The following is a 9,992-nucleotide window of genomic DNA, read 5'->3' on the forward strand; positions in this document are numbered from 1 at the left end:
TACTTGGCATGGTTGAATCCAGCCTCTGTAGTGGACCAATATATTTTAACTGTTTTCCAAATTTTTCAGTTTCTTTAACTGACCCAAATATCTTAGATATACTATCAATAAATCTGAAAACCCATGGACTCAATATGGTACATGGTTCCCAGAATCTAGCTATAGTATATAGAATATATTATAAGGTAATGAATACCCTTTGTCCTAATATTATGAGAATGGATAAAAAAATCAAACAATATTATTCCAAACAAATATGGAAAAATCCCATACTATTGTACCTAAAACAATAAAATGGTCAGATATTGTGTTACCACAATCTTGGGCATTGCAACATGCAAATCAACCCCAAGAAGTACCAAGTCATAATATTCCAAATCAAATTATCGAACGTCCAGATGGAAATATTGAAATAAAATTCCAACAAATACAGGATGATATAAATGTAAACAGGAAAAGAAATAAAAAACCAATAATACCAAGTAGAAAATCCTGTTCTACTACTCCTGATGTCATTAACTTTTCTCGAGAGTAGTTGAAAGTTTTCTTGATTCTGCGTAACAGATAAACTTTCTTCTTTTGTTTTGATGGCATAACCCATCTTGAATTTGAATGATCCTTTATGATAAATGTCTGTTATTGGTACCTTGGGAATATTCCAGTTCTGAATGTGATCTTCAATGTCATTTATTATAATTTGTTCCTTATTTTTCTCTCTAAGTGTTTGAGATGAAGTTGCAGTTTTACTAGTAAGATTCTTAATTAAATTTGCCATCCGTAGGTTGCGGATAATGACAATCTGGACGATCAAGGGTCCAGCGTTTTCCCCTAAGCGGCTCTCCTGGCCTTGGCGGGTACTTTACAATAGACTTCTTTCGTCTCTTGCCTTAACTCTCGGACCAACTTTCTTGGATGTAAATTTACTTTGGTTTCTTCAGTAAAGATGTAACTTTTATCTCTTACACTTTACTGTTTAAAAACAGTATTACTGTTTGTTCCAGTCAAACTGTTTGCACAGTTCCACTGTTTGAACAGTTCTACTGTTTGAACTGTTCTACTCTATGGCTCTGATACCAAAACGCCCAGGATCTACAGTCCGATCCTATTTATTAATATTTAGAGTATAAGGTGGTTATTATTATGGCTCTTAGAGTAACTGTAGAGTAGATATGTAAATATGAGACTATTATATTTAATAAGTTCTTGCAGAATTTATAATAATTTAGAATTATGCAAAGGAGAGGTATAATCGAAATATCAAAAACAAACCATTGAGCATAATTATTATCTCCAATTTTGACACTTAATAAAATTTTAAACTGCATATTAAACATTAAAACATTTGAAACACACTAAGATAAACTGTTTAAACGTCACACTGTATTCATCACAATATATGATTACACAAGCCACGATGCAAACTAAAACTATATTACAGACTGACAAACTGAATCAACGATAGAAATAAGCAAAGAGAGACAAACTGATAACACGTAAGCACTGTAGGCTAAAACAAACAAAACTAGAACAGAAAGGATTAAGAAAACAGAAAGGAGTAAGAAAACAGAAAGGATTAAGAAACTAGAACAGAAAGTATTTTGAAAACAGTAGACTTACTGTTTATAGATACAGTAACTGGAAAAGAGTTTCCAGTGTTGTGGACAATACGAAGGGAGAGAGTTTATATTGCAGTCACACATGATGTTTATAGAAACAGAGAGGTGAAGGATAGAACCTGGTGAGTGACTTAAGATGTATGGAGCTATGAAGGTCAGGATAGCTCTGATTTCTGATGCAGTATTCTGAAGCTCTTGAGAGAGAGGTAAAGTGGAGAGAAGTAGAGAGAGAAGCACTCTGAGACTTAAGAGAGAGAGAAGAGTAAAGGAGAGAGAAGCAGAGAAGGAAGCAGAGAGGGAAGCAGAGAGAAGCAAGAGCAGAGGCTGCGAGTTGAGACCTTGCCGAATGAGAAGGGTGAAGCCCCGTTTTATAGCCTGGAGTTGCTTCGTGAAGAAGTAAAGCAAAGGAGAAAAGGACAAAAGGGAGGAAGCCGAGTGGGAGACAGGAAAAGATAGGCATCAAAGTAAAAACAAAATTTAAAAAGTGGGAAAGCATCTTGGTACATTGCTTTCTTGTCTTCTTTCGTAGTGGCTACAGTGGTAGCATCTTGAGCAATATTTTTTGTCTGAGACGTGGCCACAGTAAACGACTTTATGTACAGTAAACGACAAAATCCAAATAACACACACAGCTGGTACCTCCAATTCCGGCTACCTGTATATGAAAGATTCCCCACATGGTTTCAAAATTAGTTCTTAGTGTGGGGCTCAACATCTTTGGTTTTACCTCCTACTTTCAAAAATGTGCAGGAACAATTTGTGGAATACAATAATAGTGATACAACAATTGACACTCACCTATACTTCATGGCATTATACCAGATCTCATGGATCATGAAATGGGACTATACAATCTCCGTAAATAATACAGCCGATTACACCTATATTCCTAGGCTGGGAAAAACCATCTCAGTAAAATGGTGGGATATTTTCAAAATGGATCTCACCACCATTACATCAAAAAGAATACCCCCACAAGTACCTAAATACCAGACAAGCCCAAATACAGCTAATACCTCTTTTGACTTTCCAACCTATTTACGAAACATGCTTCAAACCAATCCCAATGCCTCAAAAGAAATATTAGAATAGCAAATGAAAAAAATATTTGTTGAAGCCAGCCGAAAACCAATTTCCTTTGACGAAACAGTCCAATCATCACCACTACATACCAACCAGTACCTACACCTCAATGAAGTGGATCCAGCAGAAGAGACAGATCTTGAAGAAGAGGACCCAGAAGAATTCAGTCAGAGACCGTGACATGTAGTCCAAACGAAGAATAGTCTCCACCGACAAATACGACAAAGAAAGAAGAATACGACAAAGTAAAAGAATCTCCACCGACAAATACGTCAAAGAAAGCATAATCAAAAGATGTCGTTTACTGTACATAAAGTCGTTTACTGTGGCCACGTCCCCGACAAAAAATATTGTTCAAGATGCTACCACTGTAGCCACTATGAAAGAAGACAAGAAAGCACTGTACCAAGATGCTTTCCCACTTTTTTAATTTTGTTTTTACTTTGATGCCTATCTTTTCCTGTCTCCCACTCGACTTCCTCCCTTTTGTCCTTTTCTCCTTTGCTTTACTTCTTCACGAAGCAACTCCAGGCTATAAAAGGGGGCTTCACCCTTCTCATTCGGCAGGGTCACAACTCGCAGCCTCTGCTCTTGCTTCTCTCTGCTTCCCTCTCTGCTTCCTTCTCTGCTTCTCTCTCGTTTACTCCTCTCTCTCTCTCTTAAGTCTCAGAGTGCTTCTCTCTCTACTTCTCTCCACTTTACCTCTCTCTCAAGAGCTTCAGAATACTGCATCAGAAATCAGAGCTATCCTGACCTTCATAGCTCCATACATCTAAGTCACTCACCAGGTTCTATCCTTCACCTCTCTGTTTCTATAAACATCATGTGTGACTGCAATATAAACTCTCTCCCTTCGTATTGTCCACAACACTAGAAACTGTTTTCCAGTTACTGTATCTGTAAACAGTAAGTCTACTGTTTTCAAATACTTTCTGTTCTAGTTTCTTAATCCTTTCTGTTTTCTTACTCCTTTATGTTTTCTTAATCCTTTCTGTTCTAGTTTTGTTTGTTTTAGGCTACAGTGCTTACGTTGTATCAGTATGTCTCTCTTTGCTTATTTCTATCTTTGATTCAGTTTTTCTTCAATTTGTAATGTTAATATTTGAAAATCTTCTATACTGGGTTCAGGAGTATAGGTAGGTAGAACAACATGATCAGCTGTTCATCGTATTCCTTGGAATTGTAAATCTGAATAGGGTATAGTTTGAGAAGAAGAAGATTGAGAAGGAGGAGGAAGTATAATGACATCAGGAGTAGTAGAACAGGATTTTCTACTTGGTATTATTGGTTTTTTATTTCTTTTCTTATTCACATTTATATCATCATGTATTTGTTGGAATTTTATTTCAATATTTCCATCTGGATGTTCGATAATTTGATTTGGAATATTATGACTTGGTACTTCTTGGGGTTGATTTGCATGTTGCAATGCCCAAGACTGTGGTAACACAATATCTGACCATTTTATTGTTTTAGGTACAATAGTATGGGATTTTTCCATATTTGTTTGGAATAATATTGTTTGATCTTTTTTATCCATTCTCATAATATTAGGACAAAGGGTATTCATTACCTTATAATATATTCTGTATACTATAGCTAGATTCTGAGAACCATGTACCATATTGAATCCATGGGTTTTCAGATTTATTGATAGTATATCTAAGATATTTGGGTCAGTTAAAGAAATTGAAAAATTTGAAAAACAGTTAAAATATATTGGTCCACTACAGTGGCTGGATTCAACCATGCCAAGTAGTGAATCTGTGAAGTTATAGTATCTTGTATCTCTTAGGCATACAAGCACTGAAGTGTTTAACCCAAGTCGGGTTAAAGGTTTCACGGCTATTTGAATAAGGCCAATGTGTAAATATTTGTACTGATTTTCTTTATGTTTTTCAATAACTTTTCTCGAGAGTAGTTGAAAGTTTTCTTTATTCTGCGTAACAGATAAACTATATATATATATATATATATATATATATATATATATATATATATATATATATATATATATATGATCTTGTGTCATCATGTCGACATTGTAATATAATGAAACCGCATTTTTATATAACCATGTTTGAGGCATTTGTATGTCTTCAAATTTTGCACCAACATTCTCTTCATCCCAGAAATTAAATTAAAAATAAAATTTGATTTATGCTTTAGATATGGTCAAAATGAGTCCTTTCCAGTAGGAATCTAGATCATCCATTTTGTGAATTTCAAGATCTAGGCCTTTATGAGTTTTAAATTATTATTATTATTATTATTATTATTATCATTATCATTATTATTATTATTATTATTATTATTATTATTATTATTATTATTATTATTATTATTATTATTATTATTATTATTATTATTATTATTATTATTATTATTACTATTATTATTATTATTATTATTATTACTATTATTATTATTATTATTATTATTATTACGATTATTAGTATTATTATTATTATTATTACTATTATTATTATTATTATTATTATTATTATTATTATTGTTATTATTATTATTATTATTATTATTATTATTATTAGTATTATTATTGTTATTATTATTATTGTTGTTGTTATTAGTTTTAATCTAATGATAATAAAACTATTTGAAAAAATTGAAAAAGAAAAAATCCTTATAACAACTAGCCTGTCTAATCATCTCATTAAAATGGATGACCTACATTAATTAGGCTAAAGAAACACTTTCTAGGTTATATTTACAAGTTTTGATTTTTTTTGTGATTATTTATTAGAATGAAAATTTATATTTAAAAATTGAGATCAAACAAATATCCCTAGCATGATTTTTTTAGTATTATTTCATCACATTCCATTATGAAACATCTATGTGTTACGTTTATCCCCTTAGCATTCGGCTAATCCTCATGATCAAACGAACTGGCTCTAAAAAGACTTCATCATAACTAACTAATCATATTACCATAACCATAAAAAGGTAGTTACCTTGGGCGCATGCCAAAATTGTCCATGAATGAGAATGATTCAATCAGGCAGCCCTGGTCATACGTGAAATCTGGGGTGGTTCGACCTCTACAAAAAGGGATTCCATGTGTTCTCTCCATATAACCATTTACACTTGTTTCTCCTCTTCAAATATGAAGTTTTTTTACTGGAAGGCAGAAGATTTGATGTTGTCATGCTTTCCACAGCAAATATGAAGTTTTTTTTACTGAAAGGCAGAAGATTTGATGTTGTCATGCTTTCCACAGGCTTTCTTGAACATGGTGCTCAGACGGATCCTCTGCGAGGTTGGTCCTTGGATAAGCAATGTTGAGTAACAGGGTTGAGTAAGCTGTGGACAAACATGGAAACAATCATAACGCACGGATCCTCTTCGAGGTTGGTCCTTGGATAAGCAATGTTGAGTAACAGGTTTGAGAAAGCTGTGGACAAACATGGAAACAATCATAACGCCGCATAGCTGGTTCGAAGCCGATTTTATAAGTATGGTGTCTGACATTAATTTTCGGGTTGATGGTTTCAATGTATTTTATCAGTGGTGCCACTACCTAATTGGTTTTGCAGTTCCTCATGAAATGGTGTGTTTGCAGTGCTATGGGACTCAGCCTAGTTCGATCGAATTCACCAGTAACTCGGCCTCAGCTAATTGGGGCAAGTCCCATGGCAACTTGCCCCAACCTTATATATGAGGTAAACAATCATCACTAAAAATGAAAATACAAAAACTGATAAACATCACTGTATTAGGTAGAATTAAATTCTAGATGATTTTGATCATTTTTAAGATAATTTGGAAATTTTCAAAATTTTTCCTTTCTTTAAATTTTCCAAAATATTCAGTAATCCATCATTTATTGATGTTTCTTTATACTTTTTTTTTTTTTTTACTTTTTCCATTTTATTGGGTTGAACTTACTCGGCCGAGTTCGTCGAGTTACTCACCGGTCGATTTCCAAAACACTGTGTGTGTGTGAAATGTACGTGTTTATGCGTTGATAATACTAAGAGAGACACTAGGGCAGGACCCAAAGGGTGGAACAGTGGTCTTCTACCATTGAAAAGGAGAATTTGGAGGCTAAAGGCGCTTGCTTCTCAGTCATCTCAATGAAAGAGAGACTAACCTATTTTCTTATTCATCTCAAATGTGAAAAAGGGACTGCTACCTATTTCTATTTGTTTTCTTAGTGTAAAAATTTCATTTTCAGAGGATCAATTGATCTTTAATAAAGGAGCGATAGTTCTGTCTTTTTTGGATATGAAAATGGCAGAGTGGATGATGTCTTATTGATCGGGTGCAAGAAATACGTCTAATTTATTTTGGTTGGAAATAAAGGGTAATGTTGTTTTTTCATTCAACTAATTGAGCCTACTCTGGTCTTTTCATTTCTACTTTTCTAATTGGTTTTTGCTTGATCCTTTTATTTCATAATGTAAATATTGATTGTGAAAACATGGTCGAGTTAAAATGTCTGTGTAGTCCCTGTCATTTTAATTTCATGAATAATTGAGAAATGTACTTAATTGGAATACCTTCCATTTTGCGATAAGATAATTATTAGATAGTGCTTGCTTTTGATGGACTAGTTACTTCATGTATTTTTTGCCCCATTTGTTTATAAAATGGTGAGGCTGTAAACAATCAAATTAACATGCATCTTAAAAGTCACTAGAAGAGGTTGTTTTGATGTCCAAAAATTCTCAAATTGATGACATCGACCTCAAGATGTATGGGCATAAGAAAAAATAAATTTCCAAGTCTTGGAAATAGTGTATCATGCAATAGATTTTCTAAACAGTCAATTTTCAAGGTTTTTAAGTGTTCATAGATCTGTTCGATCTACACTAGTTTTGAAGCTTTAAATTTTATAATTAGATATGAAAATAAATTTTCAGGATATTACAAATATTTCTTTACAGAAACATCTTTGATATTATTTGAAGGTGTATCTTATTTTGATTGTTCAGGTCCACAACATTAGACACTATTTGAAAGTGCGCCTTATTTTGATTGTTTAGGGCCACAGCCTTAGAAACCGCACCTTTAAGGATAGGTGGAAAAGAGCATAATTTTCCCTTTTTCATTTGATGGCTTGGATTTTTTTTGATAGATTTGAATTTTTCCTTTCTTCTACTGGTAATCTAAAAAATAAAAAAATAATAACGAAACTTTTATTGCTAAGAACTTGATCCCAGTTTTGGCTAATTTGATTTGAAACTTTAAATAACTGAAAAAGCATCCTATAATCACTAAACTTCTGAAATCCATATTCATATGGAGTCTGAAAAAAATTCCTACATAGTCGTTAAAAAATAAAAATAAAAATAAAAATAAAAAATCACGAAGATATGATTATGTTTGGGTAATACTTGTATTCAATATCTTGTAGTGAGAAATTTACGGGTAACAATGATGTGAAATTCCACATAGATTCTTTAATAATGAAGTACGATTTGACATATTTGAAATATTCCTTTTTGGGGGGATATTTAAGCATATTCGTGCTGTTTGAAGCACACATCATTTTTTGGTTTGCCTTAGTTAGGTGGTCCTACTTTGTTGAGCTTATGATGCATGAATATGTTATGGATATTGTTGAAGTTAGACCAAGGCCGGTTTGAGCTCCACCGATGGTTGGTACCTTTAAAGTCAATTACTTTTCACTTGGGAACCCCGGTATGGCTGGTTTTGGAGGGATTTACAGAGATTGTGCATGTGATGTCCTATTCTGCTATGGGGTCCGTTTAGTTTAACAATGGTTAATCATGTTGAATTGAAAGCATTAGTTCATAGCTTGATGATATGGAAAGATAGATGTTTGGGAAATTCATTGATCATTGAAAGGGACTCACTAAATGTTATTAACTGGTGCTCACTTGTTTTTAAACCCCCTCATAGGGTCTTTACGGTTAAAAGTTATGTACACGATTTCATCATTGAGAGTTTCTTTTCAACGCGTTTTCAAAAAAGAAAATGGAGATGTTGATGATTTGCTAGGAAAGGAGTACTTTTTTACTCTTTAGTTATTTCTTTTGTTTTATTGTAGTCGTTGTTGGCGATCCCTCTTTCTGTCAATAAAAGTGAGGCATTCTACTAAAAAAAAAAAAGATAAGAAGAAGATATCGTTGAAATACATAATCCTTTTTCTTTGGGTTGGCTTTGAAATGTAGCATTATTAAACCATAAATTACATTAAGCGAAAGATAAACGTAACCTTTACCATGGTCCCGAGTAGCAACTTTTCATTTCTCTGATGGACCCTTTTTTCGGTAGTATCAAACCCATGCCTAAAGGTTTTTCATCGATAGATATAGATGTCTCATTATTGTTAAATAAATAAATAAATAAAAAGAAGAAGAAAAAAAGAGGTGGATGTCACATTGAGTACTAAGTTCTTAGCATTTGATTTCTAATGTTTAAAAAACAAAACAAAAAATGGCTGAGATATACATTTGAAAATTGCAACATGCAATATACTCTTACAAAGAAAACACATGGGAAGAATTTGCCATTCAGTTATCGAGCATTCAATTGCTATTATGACCAATGCATTAAATAAAATCTTTTATGGTAAGGGAAAAAAGAAGAAGAGGGAGGTGAAATACATGCCACGTAAATTTTGTACATGTGTGAAGTTGTGACTTGTAAACTATGAACTACACTTTTGGATTTTTAAGATGCATCGTGATCTCTTTTATCGATAACAATGTATCACGATATGGAGATATTAAAAAGAAAAAATTATAGCTACCTCAAAATAAACTTTGTAGACATCCTACTTCTCATATTTTTAGTATTACACTCTTGACTCAAATATTATTTTTTCTTGTTTTTATCCGCCAATCAAAATATTTAATACTAAAATGTCATTTTCCTTTCTCACTCTCTCTACCTGTCCTTTCTCTCTACCCTCTCTCCCTCTCTCTCTACCCATCCTCTTGAATAAAAGATGCAATTTTCATAAGGCCTCAACCACAACCAAAGTAAGACGCTTCTTTTGAACTATGCCAAAAATTGTAGTTCTCATATTGAAAAGACTTTCAATATGAGAATCTATTGTTTACCCCAATTGGGAAATTAAGCTCCAAAAATAGTGTAGATAGAAGAGGTCTATAAAACTTTAGAAAATTTGAAAACAAACGGTCCAAATATTGTGTTCTAAGATGCATCATTTTCATTACTCAAATTTTTTTTTTTTCCTTCTTAATTTCTTTATATTTTAATGTCAAGATTACCAATTTGAGAGTTTTTTAACATCAAAATAACGTTTTCCATTAGGTTTTTCAGGTGCACCTTACTTCG

General features: G+C 32.9%; 1 long non-coding RNA gene across 1 annotated transcript; it reads left to right on the top strand.

The window, feature by feature from the left end:
• Window positions 1–5,682: 5,682 nt before the first annotated feature.
• On the top strand, window positions 5,683–6,937 carry LOC148782484 (uncharacterized). Its single transcript, XR_016054541.1, has 2 exons — window positions 5,683–6,175; window positions 6,283–6,937. It is a non-coding gene; the product is annotated as an uncharacterized LOC148782484 (long non-coding RNA).
• The last annotated feature ends 3,055 nt before the right edge of the window (window positions 6,938–9,992 follow it).

The sequence above is a fragment of the Amborella trichopoda genome, chromosome 4 (assembly GCF_054954075.1).
Source record: "Amborella trichopoda isolate Santa Cruz 75 chromosome 4, AtrichopodaSantaCruz75HAP2 v2.0, whole genome shotgun sequence".
Taxonomy (NCBI): Eukaryota; Viridiplantae; Streptophyta; class Magnoliopsida; order Amborellales; family Amborellaceae; genus Amborella; species Amborella trichopoda.